Below are 14935 nucleotides of genomic sequence, written 5' to 3'. Positions count from 1 at the left end.
CAGGACTACACTCTCTTCTTATGGTCAGCACTGACTCTTCACTGCAAATGAAGCCAAAGATTGTACCACAAATTACTAGTAGCAACCACAAGAGACAGGAAGCAGCTCTCTTGTCTTTGATCCAAAAAGAGAGGGTTCTTCCACCACCAGGAAAGACAAAAGGCCAATACCTCTGACAAGGAGCAGATTTCAGATGGGATATCAATATCAAAATGTTTTCAAACACTCGAAAAGGTTTGCTGGCAGAATTCACCATCCCTAAATTCTTCACAGATAACAACCCTCATATCATAGTACAAGTCTTCTGTACTATCAGCCTGCTCTTCCCCCCAGTACAGCCCTGCACTCTTCTCCAGAAGGTCAGAGTACACTTCTCTACAGAATAGCAAAGAGCTCCCTCCTAGCTCCACTCCTAGCCTGCAGAGATGTCTCCCTAATCCTTCACAAAAGGAATTCTGATGCCTTCATTTAAGTGGATGCCCACTGTCATGTAACAACACTAAAAATGGGTCATCCTCAGCAGACAGCACCTCTAATTTCAGTTGTTACCCACCCAGCATTACATAGCACAGTTTTTCAATTACTAATATTTAAGAATATGTTTCTTGAAATCGAAAAGTCCCTTACATTGTGCTTTCTGGAGCATTCAACCTCACTTCTTGTTGTTAGCAGGCACTGCTAAAAAGCATGAACATCTAAGACAGGTGCTTTATGTAAGTAGTACTCCAGACAGAAAATCTGTGGGTTCATTAAGGGGATTAGTTCAAGGCTAGGTGATGTGACTTTCAAGTTAAATGCTTCATTAAAGTACCTGCATTTGGTGACAAAAATCAATCAAAAAGTATTGTCAGGTTATGAACAGCCAACATTCAAATCAAATAACAGATTTCACCTTGTGTTGAACAAGACTTAATATTTTCTTCACTCATACATCTCCAGAAATAGCAGAGGCTCATGCAGGTTGTACTCTACAGTTTCATAATGTTAGAGAGAAGTGGGAGAGTAAGGGAAGCATGAATCAGCACAGGCCACAGAACCCTGCTGAAAAGCATTAGCCAAAAATACCATATACACACACAAACCACAAATGAGACACCTCAAGATTGAGAAATAAAATCTAGTAGGTTTCAGAATGTCCAGGAACAGAAGAAAAACTAAACAGAACTGATGTGGTTTTTAAAAAGCGGAAAAAACACCACACCAATAAAGAAGTGCAACAGGGAAGGAGGCAGCACCAAGGTCCTACTAAACAACTCAGCACTGCTGTAGCTGACAGCCAACTTCAATTCCATGGAATCACAATTATGCAGATGGTCACAGCCTGGATCAAGCAAGCAGCTGCTCTCTCTAGCACACCCCATTCAGGGCCAAAACATATTTTTACATCTAGATCTAGCTGAAAGCAGGAACTCGCATCACTCCATGGCTAATTTCCCTACAGCAAGGTGGTGAAAGAGAAATGAAAAAACATAAGAGCACTCAGATTTAATGTTTGGAGAACAGAAGGCACATCCTTCACCTTAGCAGACAGAATAATGCTTTGTGATCTAGAGTGGGTAGACATATGGAAAAAATTCACCTTCCCTGTTTTTATGTCCTCCTAAAAGGCCACATCCTTTGTTAAAAAACCAGAACTGAGATATGAAGCTTGCTTACATTGAGAACTGCTTTATGATCCCTTAAAATGGCTTTTTAAAGTATATAAATAGCAAGGGGTCTAAAACAAAACATTGGACTTGTGGGAGATGATTAAGTGACTGCTGGGGGTGAATTAAAAACAATGTAATTCAGTGGTTTTTTCCATTACAGAATGGTTTAGGTTGGAAGTAACTTTAATGATCATCTTGTTCCAAACCCCCTGCCATGGGCAGAGACACCATCCACTATCCCTGGCTGCTCAGAGCCACTTGGCTTTGAACACTTCCACAGATGGGGAATCCACAACACCTCTAGGCAACTTGTTCTGGTGCCTCACCACCCTCAGAGTGAAGAACTCCTTCCTATCCACTCTCTTTCAGTATAGAGCCATTGCCTCTTGTCCTGTTACAAAAGGCCTTCTCTTCCCCAGGCTGAACAGCCCCAGCTCTCTGAGCCTGTGTTCACAGGAGATGTGGTACAGCCCTCTGATTATTTTCACAGCCTTCCTCTGGACTTGCTCCAACATGTCCACATCCTTCTTAGCTTGGGGGCCTCAGAGCTGGATGCAGCACTGCAGGTGGGATCTCACAAGAGCGAAGCAGAAGTTGAAAATCACCTCCCCCAAGCTGCTGGCCAGGTGGCTTCAGTCACAATACTGACGGACCTGGGGCTGCCCACTCCCAAGATGGAAGACAGTGAGTGTGGGAACAGCAAGTTTCCATTTACGGACAATGAAATTCTAAGGGATCAGCTGAATATTTCCAATTCCATGGGGAACAATGGGAGTCATCCCAGAGTTCTGAAGGAGCCAGCGGATGCTTCAGCAGCACCCCTGTCTATCATCTACCAAAAGTCTTCAGAGTCGAGAGAGGTCCCTGCTGATCCAGACCTAGTTTTACTCCAATTTACAAGGAGGGTATGAAGGAAGATCCAAGAAACGACAGCCCTATTAAAGTGGTCTCAGCTCTTAGAAAAATCATAGAAGAAAAGATTATACTGGGTAATACTGAAAGGAATTTAGAGAATAATGCAATTATCAGGCACAGTAAATATGGGTTCACAAAAGGAAAGTCATAACTAATAAGCTAATTTGGTAACCTTTTCTGATAAGGTCACAGATCTAAAGAAGGCAAGGCAGTAAATGTCTTTTTCTGGATTTTTTAGGAAAGCTTTTGATACTGTCACAGCATCCTTCTGGACAAGTTGTCCAGCTGCAGCACAAGTGGGTTCATGGTGTGCTGGGTGAAGGACTGGCTGAAGGGCAGAGCTCAAAGGGTTGTGAAGTGAAGGGGGTACAGCTGGTGACTGGTCCCCAGCAGTGCTCCTCAGGGATCAGTTCCAGGGCCACTCCTGTTCCTGTACTTCCCAACAATCTGGATGCAGGAGGGCAGTGCACCTTTACTGAGCTTCCTGGTGATACCAAACTGGGAGCTGCTTTTGGCTTTCCTGAGGAACAGGGGGCTTTGTGTAGGGGGATCTACATGGATTGGAACACTGGGCTATGATTTATAGCATGAAATTCAACAAGTCCAAAGCTTCATAAATTGTGCACCTGGGACAAAGTAATGCCAGACACAAATATAAACTAGGAGAGGGATCTGGAGTACATGGTGGGCAGAAGCTCAGTCTGAGTCAGCAGTGAGCCCTGGCAGACAAGAGGGCAAACCCCATCCCAGGATGAATCAAACAGCATCACCAGCCAGGCAAAAGAGGAGATTGTCCTGCTGCATTCAGTGTTGATGTGGCCTCACCTCAAGGACTGTCTACTGTTCTCAGGTGCACAATTTACGAAGGCTGTGAAGGTGCTTGAATGTGTCCAGAGAGGCTCAACAAAGCTGAAGAAGGGCCTGTGAGGAAAAGTCCTGTAATGAGTGGCTGAGGACTTGGGGTTTGTCTAGTTTGGACAAGCAGAGGCTGAGTGGTGACCTTACTGCTCTCCACAGCTCCCCAAGGAAGGGATGTGAAAAGAGAAGGATTGAGCTCTGCTCCTTGGGCCCCAGTGACAGGATACGTGGGAATGGTTCAAAGCTGCTCCAGGCGAGGTTCAGGCTGGACAGCAGGAAGTGTTTCATCACCAAGGGAGGGGTCACACACTCAAACAGGCTTTCCAGAGAGGTGCTTGATGCCTCAACTCCTGACAGTGTTTAAGAGGCATTTGAACAACATCCCTAAGGACATGCTTTAACTTTGAAGCATGAAGCAGTTGGGCAGCTGGACTGGACAATGCTTCCTGAAATACTGAAATACTCTGTTCCTGTAAACATCTCTCTTATATGAACATACTCATGTGTGCATGTAGCTAATGCTCTAATTATTTCATTTATAAAGCCTTGTGCACCTACAGATACAGATCTCTCTACATACATAAAACCAGTATGTTTTATCACTATGAAGATATTTGTGAAATGTGTGGCGTTTTCCCCCAATTTTAAAGTCTCAAAAACCATATAAATTGTTTTCAAACAAGAGGTATTATACAGATTAATCATTAAAGAGCCACCATTTAGAAAATTAAAGCTCAGTGCAATTCAACAGTTAATGACTCCTTACAGCTGACCTATGGGGTTCAATCAAGGACATTATTATGTAAAGAAATAAGGTGGGCGAAAAGGGAGGGACAGAAATGAAAGCTTTTTAACAGGTGAAACTTATGTATTGAATTATTTCTTATTTCATCCCAGCTGGAAAGCTGTTCTTGAAAGAGACTGGCATACTTTAGCATTAGTTACATGGTTCAGGTCTATTGCAGTTTCTCTAGGGGGTTTTTTTCCCTTCCTCCTCCTGTTTTTAAAGGGCCAGATGCAACAGTTTTGTTTGTTTCTTCTGGGTCTTTTTTGTTATAAACATTTTTATTTATAAGCCAGTTAAACTAAAGCAGTTTTGCATGGATCTGTGACCTCAAATCTCACTCAATGTAGAAGAGCTTAGCAGTTTAGGAAGATCAAACAAATCACCAAAAATCCAGAAGTATGTGAAATAAAGTCCACTTTTTCTTTTGAAAAGAAGGCTGAAGTGGCTTAAAGCAATCATGCCTGCTGTTACCATGGGATTTTTATGGTTTTAATTAAGTCCTCTTTTCATAAAAAGGAATTCAAAATACTTTTTTAATATAGGTAATGAAAAATATCGACTTCATTATCCTAATCACATAAACCATCCAGGTCATCTGCCTTACCATCAGATTCAACACCACACAGTTGATACTAAATAAAGAGACTAATTTTACCTGTTCCCACTAAATATTCCCATAAATTCAATCCTTCAGATTACTTCACTATGACATTTGCAGCCATGTTTAGTACTTTCTACTAGGGAGGAGGAAGAAGAGGCAGTCAGCTGCCACAAATGCAGCATCTCACAAAGTAATTTCCATTAAGAGATTTAGAAACAATAACTAAGATATGATGTGACCACAAAGAAAACCTAAATTACTTAATACGTACAATATATACATCTCAGACATCTCCATAATAATGTGATTGCAGGTAAATTATCCTATTCTGGATTGGTTTCTTGTCTGCATCCCTTCCTCAGTCTTCCAACAACCAAAAAATATCCATTTCAATTTTGCCTTCCTCTATTTACATTTTGAAAAACATAAATAATTTAGATTTCCAGTAATTAAATACAGATTCACATCATGTAAGATGTAAAATATCTTGACTTTTGGGGAAAAAAAATTAATGTGGCAACTGGTTTCTGAAAGACAGGGGCTGCCAGTAAACATGCAAGAATTTTTTTTCATTTGAAGAGCAGCTATTCTGTTTAACCCTATGTAGGCAGGAGTGGAGGCAGAGGATGTCACAGGAAAGAAGGGATGCCATGTCCCAGGGCAATGCCATGCCTGCCCAGGCAGCAGTTGACAGCTCCAGAGCAATGTGCAGCTTACATCTGGAAATGGAAGCAATGACATTCTGGATATAATTGACCACTTGATTCTAGGATAGGAAGAGATAAAAGACAGCAGGAAACCCAGCACAGCTTCAAATCCACCTCTTCCCATCTCCATATAAAATGCAGAAACCACACAGTGCTTTGAAGAGTAACAAGTCCACTTCCCAGAGGGCAGGACCACAGCTGCACAGCTGTGACACGTGGTTTCCTCTTTCCCTCTTTATTTAACAGCTGCTTGGTGCTGGCCAGAGAGCAGTAGAGGAATAAAATACAGCCAAACAGGGAGGCTTAGTTAAAACTAATGATATGCCATGCACAAAGCTTTGTTCAAAGAGCACCAGCACATGCACTGCAGATGGGTGCAAGGCTGCAAGCAAAGCCACAGCAGATGCAGAACCTGATGCCTTTCCTCTCCTACCACACCTGACCTCAGTTTTAAATGCTCAAGTAGCTCTTCAGACATCACCTCTATGACCAACAAGTGCCCAGGAGGTGTAAGCACCACGATCATTTGAGCAGACCATTCATGTTGTTACAGGTTATAAAACTCTGGCAAATTCTGCACCAAGCACAATGAACTAAAATGGATCATCAAGAAGACAGGGAACCTTGTTTGTTTGGAGGTTTTTGTTGATGTTTGGGGTTTGTTGTTTTTTTTTTTTTCCAAAGCCTCCTTTATGAAGTACCACTTAAAACTATCATCTGATCCCAAATAATACAGTGTTTCCTTCTACACAGTGCAGATGAATACTGACTTTGTTATTTTAGAAAACCATGCTGCAAATTATCATAGGAATCACACTTTTTTTTCAAAAGGTAAGTGCCCCCAACACTTTTAAGACCTAATGTTTTCACAACTACCTCATTTTCAAGTACAACAACAGTATAGGGGTATTTTGCCCTTGAGAAAGGCATTTATTTAGGAGTAGCCTATTATGAAGTTAACATGTAAATAAGTCTGTTCTGCAACAAAACTACTTCTTATGGGCCAGCTGTTCCATAGGTCATGTTCTCTTATATGCAGAATCACCAAAAGTTGTTTCAAGCCTACAAAAAAAAACCATACTGCTTAAGGTTCCTACTTCGGCCAAGTTTGTTCTTCTTATAGCACCCAATAAGAATCTGATTTAAATCATCAAGTCCTGTGTGCTTTGAACAAGAAAAGAGGATGAACACTTCATTATACACGTGCAGAAATGAGCAAAAAAAAAGTATGGAAGGCATATTTTAGAGAACACTACTAATATAATGCAAATTAACTAATCCACAGCAGAATTCAATTATTCCTACAGTCTTATCTTCCTAGAATTACATTTACTTTAGTATTCTGTTCAAAGTGGATTTAGAAGCCTCAAAAATACACTTCTGACAAAAGAACACTTGTCCTTCAAGCTTTGTATTTCAGACAAGCTTTTGTTTGAAGGTTTCCTCTCTATTTTAGCTCTAAAATATCAGGTTAAACATCTTCAAGAGATTATAACAACTCTCAGTAACCCTCAATTAAATTCACTAGTTTTATTCCTCTAGATTCAACATCCATACTTCTCACCCTCACAGTTCAATCTCCCTGATGTTTCCCACCCAGTGCTAAAACACACAATTCTTCTCATTTCTTAGCCTATCCCCGTAACTCAGTGAACCTACACAAATTTCTTTGAGTAACCCAGACTGCTCTGTGCTGCATTCATTGTTCTGTGATGAGGCATGAAGCAAGTTATCTTACCTTTGACCAACAAATCAAAGCTGGTCACTATTTAGACTATCATCCCTTAGGTTCACAAAATCTAATCAGTATACTTTCTAATGCCTCATATTCAAAAGCATTAACAGCAACAATTCCACCAGGATGAATAAGAGTGGGGATAGTCAAACTACAGATTTAGAGTCACAAGTCTTACAGTCAACATCACCAAAGTTATAAAATAAGGCTGCATTTTTTATAACTGAACCTCAACATTTAAGTTTGCTTTTAAAAACTTGATTACAGGCTGTCTATGTGCTTCTCTAACTTCCTCAGTTCAATTGGCTGAGAAAAATACTTGCCAAGCTTGGATTAGCATTTTTTAGCAGCTTCGGGGCTAACTATGCTTGTTGTTTCAACCTTGAAAACCAACTGTATGGACACACTATTACATTTAGGCTTCCAGAAGCATTTAACATTTGATTCTGCTGAAAATACAGTTCTACTATATGTTTTGAAAATAAAACCACTTTTTCCTCTTTTAGAAGTCTATGATGATGCCAAACATATGCTTGTTTTCCAAACAACAACTGTTTAAAAGAAAGAATACTCTTTCTGATGTTCCTGCCAAAACCAACATTCTGTGGCTTAAAGAAATTTGATAGTAAGCAGTTCACTCAGCTAAGAGAAGACGGATTTACATTTGGCAAGGATTTACACTTCATGTCTTGCATCTACTTCCCTCCATTTTAAATTTTTTCAGGGATGCACGTGGCAGCTGGGAAGGGTTTTTGTTGTGGTTTTTGCTGGGGTTTGGTTTTTTTACATCTCCAAGTATTTCACTCTCAAAAAGAAGGCATGAGTGGGTTTTACTAGAAATGACACAAAGCAGAAGTTCATCATAACATCTGTCTTTTACAGGGATTACTAGGATATAGGAGTGACTTTCGAAGGGAAGTAAAAGACTTCAGAAAAAATGCATCAGCGAGAGTTTGCAGCAAGAGGAAGTGGAACAGAAAATGCAAATGAGGAAGTGGCACACAAAGCATTTAACAGCTTCATTTTAAAGCATGAAACAGGGAGAGAAGGCAATGAATTTGGGGTTTCAGCAGTCACTGTCACAGGCAGCAGTAATACATACTACATATCCAGTTAAGGTGATTATTTCAGAAATACTGCTGCCTCAATAGTCCCACATTAAGAGACAAAATAGCTAACAGAAAAATGCAGATTGGGCTATATACTACATAAGATTTATTTCTGCATATTGCAGAAAGTCAGAGATTTAAGATGAGGGTTCAGTCTGCTACAATATTTGACTCTGTCCTTCATTAATAATGCACAGAAATAGTAACTGGACCAATTTACTAAATAATGTAAAATATTTAGTCCATTCCAAGCAGCTAAGACAACAGAAGTTCTGAAATCTTCCCCAGCTGTGAAATATCACCTCCCTCTCTCCAGTTTTTGCAAGTAGAATTCTAAATCCCATTGAACAGAATCTTGCCATCACCCTCCAAGACAGAGAAATTACAGAAGATTGCTAAGCCTGCTCCAGCATCAAGCCAACTAGACAGACAGTGCTTCAGCCAGCTGTGTGACCAAGCATGACAGCAAGCTGCAGATCCAAGGCCCTCAGAGTTGTTAGTACAGCAACCAGAACAACACTTTACAAAGCACACACCTTCTCCGATAAGGCAGAAAGTATTCTAGAAAAAAAAATCAGAATCCCAATGATGTTACATTAGTATTTCAAATGAAGCTATTTTGGGACAATAAAAATCCTTAAGGCTACCACTTATTAGTCCAACAACATGGAAGCTTCTCTTGTCATTATCAGTGCAAATCCAGTACAGAAATTCAGCAACTAGACATGAATGTCTGTCTTTACAGCAAGAATAGCTTGAGCTATAACTATGTGTAGCTCCTAATGTTCACTATGTGCTGGTGTGGAGCTACCCACCCTGTATCAAAGGATACCTGAAATTTCAGCATGGTCTACAAGAGCATGAGCAGTGCTTGATGCCTGCTACAGTGAACATGTACAAGACCTGTAGGATTGGAAGGAAAAGCTTCAAGAGAAGCAAGCTGGCTGAGCAGAGGGAGACAAGATCTCCTCCATCTAGGAGGAAAAAAAAGAAGCTGCTGAAACGCTAGTTCCTGGTTCCTTCTGCCAAAAGGAGACTGGATAGAAAGCACATGGCTTGCACAGCTGCTTGTCTAGCAATGCAAATACTCTTCTCCTACTATTCAGTTAAATAATCTGATACTGTAACCAAACCACTAGTATAATTGTACCAAGACATCTTCTTTAAATATGACTTAAGATTTAACTGCAGCTCTGCTCCAGCTCAAGCTGGCATGCAGAGGTGAGAAGAAACTTCAATATTCCATATGCAAAAAACAGTGATACAAGAGCGTCTTCAAATTCAGCATGAAATCAAAGGCTTCACTTGAAGTGATGTATTCTTGTCCATGTTTGCAGCTGTTTAAGCATTCAAAGCAGCAGCCAAGCTTTATAAAGAAAAACACTACTTTCCCAGGAAATAACTCTGCAGTAAATCAGTGCTGATATAAGTTCCAGAGAATTTCAACATTCTATAGAAAACTGATCAGCAAGACCTAACTGCTGCAGAAAAACAAACTAAAAAGCCACATTGCCCCTAAAGCCCGCCTTTTAATTCACAAGTTCAAACTTCATTTATCCATTCACATGTAATGAGGCAGAAGAACTTCGCAAAGAAGTGTTTCCAAAGGCTGTTTGAAGTCTCAAAATAAAACAAGCTTTGCAGGCCTTGTCTTCCAGCACATTAGTCTCCACAGCTGCCTGTTGCTCTGTTACAACACCACCAAGTCCATAGTAAATGAATGGCTTTCCTCACTCAGCATCGCTTGATACTGACCTTTTCAAATATAGGATTTCAAAACCAACATCAAGAAATCAATTCCAACGTTCACGGGATACTACTAACATGTTTTGATGTGTTATGCATCACCCATTACATACACAAGCTCTCCAACTATTATTTGTTATGAGCAAAGTAGTTTGCCACTGTGAATATGCCCAAGAAATCTGGGATCCATCAGCTGAAGTACTGAATAACAATTTCAATTTCTCTGCTTCTAAAACATACACTTGAAAATGTAAATCAGTTCAAGCATGCAAGTGGCACAAGTACAATGAATACTCAAAACCAATATATTTAATAAATAAGGCATACTATGCTTTACACTCAGTAGAAACACATGCTCTCCCCTGCCATTGAATTTGGCTACCCAATCTCTGTTAGAATAAAGAGATTATGTTTTTTAGATAGGAAGGGGCTCCAAGAATTTTGAAGGACGATTAACTAAAATTCTGCTGAATTGAGAGGTCCACAAAAAAAAAAATCCCCATACATTCTGGGTCATTGCTAGATGCAGAAAACACCATCAGTTCCATAGCAGAATATTTTAGTATGTGAAAGGAAAAACTAATTCACAACATGTTGAAATTCCAGACACCTATAAATCCTTAACACAAATAAAAACCAGCAAATCCAACAAATATTTACCATACTTAGAAGCCTTCAAAATAATTCTCCAGCTACCTCCCCTGCCAAAAATTAAGAAATCAAAGATAAGCTCTAAATTCGCAGCTTAAATCAGCATAAAGGCTGCCATTTTGATCTCCAGCTGTTTGTACAAATTTCTTAATTTCTGCCCAAACATTTTGATTCTTCTTGTGGCAGAAGAAATTACATCCATCAGTAGCTAAAAATATTTCAGTTATCTGAATTTTCAAAAGAGGGGGAAAAAACAACTGTGCTTTACCAGTTAGGAAAAGAACCCAATGCAACATTTCAACAACTTTTATCAAAGGCTGACTTGGATCTAAATAATAGTTAAATGTGAAGGAAAACATTTGGTTAAACTGTAATAAATAATTCTAGTGTAACTTGAGATTATTGTAATTTTTACCTCTAAATGCAGACTAAGTTCTCAGGAGAGAATGTAAGTGCTATGGCAGCTCTGCTAGAGCTAAGGCTCGAGATGCTTTGATTTAATTCTCAGTCAAGACACTAATTTTTCTTAGATTACAGGTATTCTGTATGTGAGCCTTCCATATGGAAAAGTTAATAGTCACCCTCTACCTCCACCTTTCCTTTTGAGAGAATAAGCAGTGACAGCCTGCAATTCATCATACTCCTTGTACAGGGAAGCTTCCAAAGGCAAAGTACAGCTACATCCTACACTGGAAGACATTTGTAATCTGATCCTATCAATGATCTCCATCTACTGCATGCCATTAAGATTAGAGAAGACAAGACCAATTGCTCCCCATCACCACTGTATGCTAATGTACTTCTGCTATGGAGACAATTAACAAAACTTCGTATCATAACCCACTGGGCACACACAGCCTGGTCAGTAACTTACACCAGCAGTGTAATTCATGTGATACACTGTCTGTGCTCAGGATCCCATGCAAGAAAAAATAAAAGAAAAACAAGTCAAAAGTAATGACCACAGCTTGTCTAATAATTTTAACTGGAGCCACACATGAACCAGAAGTCATAACACATCCCATTTGAATTGAAAAGTCCAAGAAGAGTTGTATTATACAAGATTGCAGTGCAGTTACAAGACAACATGAAGTACACATCAGCTAAAGACAGGCCTGCAAGAGCAGACTGAAATTACCTGCAGCAGTATTTTTTGCTTCTTCCTCACACAAAGCAGTCAAGAGAACTCTGGAAGAGAGTGCTCTGAGACTGCTCAAAAGAACAAAGAGTACACTAATATGTGACTGTTCATGCAGGAAGTTTAATCAAAAAACAAAGACTTGCAAAGGCATGAAAGCTAATTCATGTCCAGGTCACACTGATACAGTGATGGAAAATTCTTCTGGAATTCTTCACCAAAGTATCCTCTCTGGTTTGGTTAGCTTTCCAGAAACCCTGTCTTTCTCATCACTGTATAAGACACTTCAAAACACTCTATCATCTGTCATATGATGGCTTTTCTTTCTCTTTCCTCCATACAGCAATACTGCCCACAGACACTGCTATTCTTGTTTCAGACAAGTAAATGGCATGTACCTTCTCACTGAAGAATAAAGTAAATAAACCTGAGCTAAAGTAGGCACACTAAAGAGTAGCTGACATACAAGGAGTTTATATTGCTTCTCGTAAAATCATGATCCCTTGAGGCATGTTTTACAGATAAAGCATATACTGAGGAACAAAACAGGTTTATGCTGTTATTAACTATGAAATGTCACATGTGTTATACCCTATAAATCAAACATGAAGCCACAGTAACTTATTTCTGCTATGAAAATACCTTTTTAAAACACACGCAATTCTATTTCTGGTGTGTAAAGTAATTTTTAATACTTCCATCGACAAATAAGAAGATTAACAAAGACTATTCAATTTCTGTAACTATTGAGTATAATCAAGACTATTGTTTCAGTATCTGATAAAAAAATGTTTTCTATTTTCTCTTTATTTGAGGAAAACAGCCATGGAAAACGAGAAGAGGACTGGCTCAATTATACATTATTTCATGTACAACAAAACCTCTGTGTTCACTGCCTAATAACTCCATTCATACTGCCTCTAGCTATATAAACACAAAACTAATCTTCCAGCAAGGGACAGAAAAAGTTTGCTTTGCACAACTCATCCCCAGAATTCAGCTGGAAACAAATCAAGTTTCCACATCACTTAAGGGAAACATAGTATGGTCCTAGTCTCAAATGAATAGCTACAGATAAAACATCCTAATTCTTACTAAGAATGACTTGGGGCCCGTGGGCAGATAACTGTCCTTCCATCTTAGCATATTTTCTTCTGATGAGAACTTAAAAGGCAAAAAGCTGTAGCATAACAACTGTCAAAGCTCAGTTCCACTGCTCAAACATACAGTTTAATCTTCAATCATGAAGTTTGCAAGCACTGTAACCAGTAACTTGCACAGATTTCCAGCTTGAGCACTTTAGTGCAGCATAATTATTTTGCATCATGTCAGCCTCTGTATATTAGAGGCCACATAACTTCACATCTGAACTACAGAGCGCTGCAGTGTGGGACAGCCTGCTGGAGGATAAGAACTGCAGCCTTATTCCATTACTTCATTCCTCTCCACAAGTACACTCGCTATTAGTTTATGGAAAATACTGTATCAGCCAAAGTCAAAACAACAGTCTGTCTCCTCTAAATGTAATGTTTTTTGATTCCCTATGTCAAGTTTTAAAAAGAAGGCCAGTCTTGCATGATAGGCAAGAAAAAACAACCTCCTCATCCCCAGATTTAAAGTTTCATAAAGTTCCTGGCTGCTTTCATAATTTGCCCCATCTTTTTCTAATAGGAACACTGTCCCCTCATTCGCTGCAGTTTACAAAAGAGGCACAAAGAACTACAGCTTTTTCCTATTCCTGCACAAACATCACACACACTACACCATTTGTGCTTTGAAGTGTCTTCTATCAAGGAATCTCACAACTGTATCCAATCACTCAAGTACTGGCCCCACTTCACTGATTACTGCTCAACCTAAAACTATCAGCCCTTCTCCTGTTATCTGCAGCGAATACTGAACTATATTGGAAAGAAAGAGAATCAACAAAGCATTTTTTAACTGCTTTTAGTTCAGTGTTAGACACTGAGCAGTTGAGATAAATCCCTGTCTTCACACGCCTGCACTCAGACTCCAGACTTCTTCTCAGCGACACATTTACTAAAGAGTCAAGTAAGAAAAAAAAAACAATTAAAAGAAGGGGAAAAAAAAAAAAAGTGGTGGGGCGGGGAAGGGTTTAAAAGTTCCCGAGCTGTCAAGGACTCCCAGCGCCCTTCAAAGCCAAAGACGATTATTTCTTAAATACTTGAAGAGCGCCGGACATCAGAAAGCCTCGGCGGTGCCGGGGGCCGCTCTCGGGGGGCGAACACGAGCGGGGAACGAGCTCCCCCCAGGCGGCTCCCGGGCACGGGCGCCGTACTCCCGCTGCCCCATCGGAGCGCCGCGGGGAACAGGCCGGGGGCCCGTCCCCGACCCTAGCACGGAGGGCTCCGGAGCCTCCCCGCGAGAGCGCGGGGGGGGAAGGGGAGCGCGCCCCGCGGCTCCGGGGACGGGCGAGGGGCCGAGGGCGGCGGAGGACTCAGAACAAAGCTGAGGCGAGAGGGCCCGAGGACGGGCAGCTCAGCCCGGGCCAGCGGAGCACGGCCAGCAGCTCCCGCCGCGGCCGGGAGGAGAAAGGGGGCTCCCGCAGGGCAGCGCCGAGATTATCCCCGCGGGCTGGAGACCGCTAAAAAGCGACTGCTCGCCCTCCGCGCTCCTCGCAGGACGGGAAAGGACCCTTTGAGCGCGACCGCCCGCCCTCCTGCCTTCCCTGCACCGTGGCTACGAGGGGCTGGAGCGGAGCCCCGCACCCACCTGACGCAGCGCTCCGTCCCATCCCGCTCCGGCCGCCGCCGTTCCAGCGCTCCAGCCGCCGCCGCCTTCGCGGGCTAAGCCGCCGCCGCCCCGCCCCCTCAGCCGCAGGCCCCGCCCCCTCACCGCTCTTATGGTTCCTGCGCGAGGGGCGGGGCACAGCCCACCAATGGGAAGCAGGCGCCGGCGGTACTGAGCGCTGATCGGCATGGGGAACGGCCAATGAGAGCGCCGGGGGGGCGGTGTCAACTGTCAATCATCGGCCCCTACCTGGGGCTGGCAAGCGGCTGGGAGCGAGGGATGGCGATT

The 14935-nt window shown here is 41.6% G+C and overlaps 1 protein-coding gene across 1 annotated transcript in view; it reads right to left on the bottom strand.

Moving 5' to 3' along the window:
- The window catches only part of WASF3 (WASP family member 3), a 66363-nt gene extending 51648 nt beyond the window's left edge, over window positions 1–14715 (bottom strand). The window contains exon 1 of the mRNA XM_058825580.1: window positions 14630–14715. The gene's annotated coding sequence lies outside the window, so the exon portion shown is untranslated. The remainder of the gene's footprint in view (window positions 1–14629) is intronic.
- Window positions 14716–14935: the final 220 nt, after the last annotated feature.

This window comes from Ammospiza caudacuta, chromosome 2 (genome assembly GCF_027887145.1).
Source record: "Ammospiza caudacuta isolate bAmmCau1 chromosome 2, bAmmCau1.pri, whole genome shotgun sequence".
NCBI classification, from domain to species: Eukaryota; Metazoa; Chordata; class Aves; order Passeriformes; family Passerellidae; genus Ammospiza; species Ammospiza caudacuta.
The sequence above is the reverse complement of the archived record's forward strand: the minus strand, read 5'-3'. Positions and strand labels throughout refer to the sequence as shown.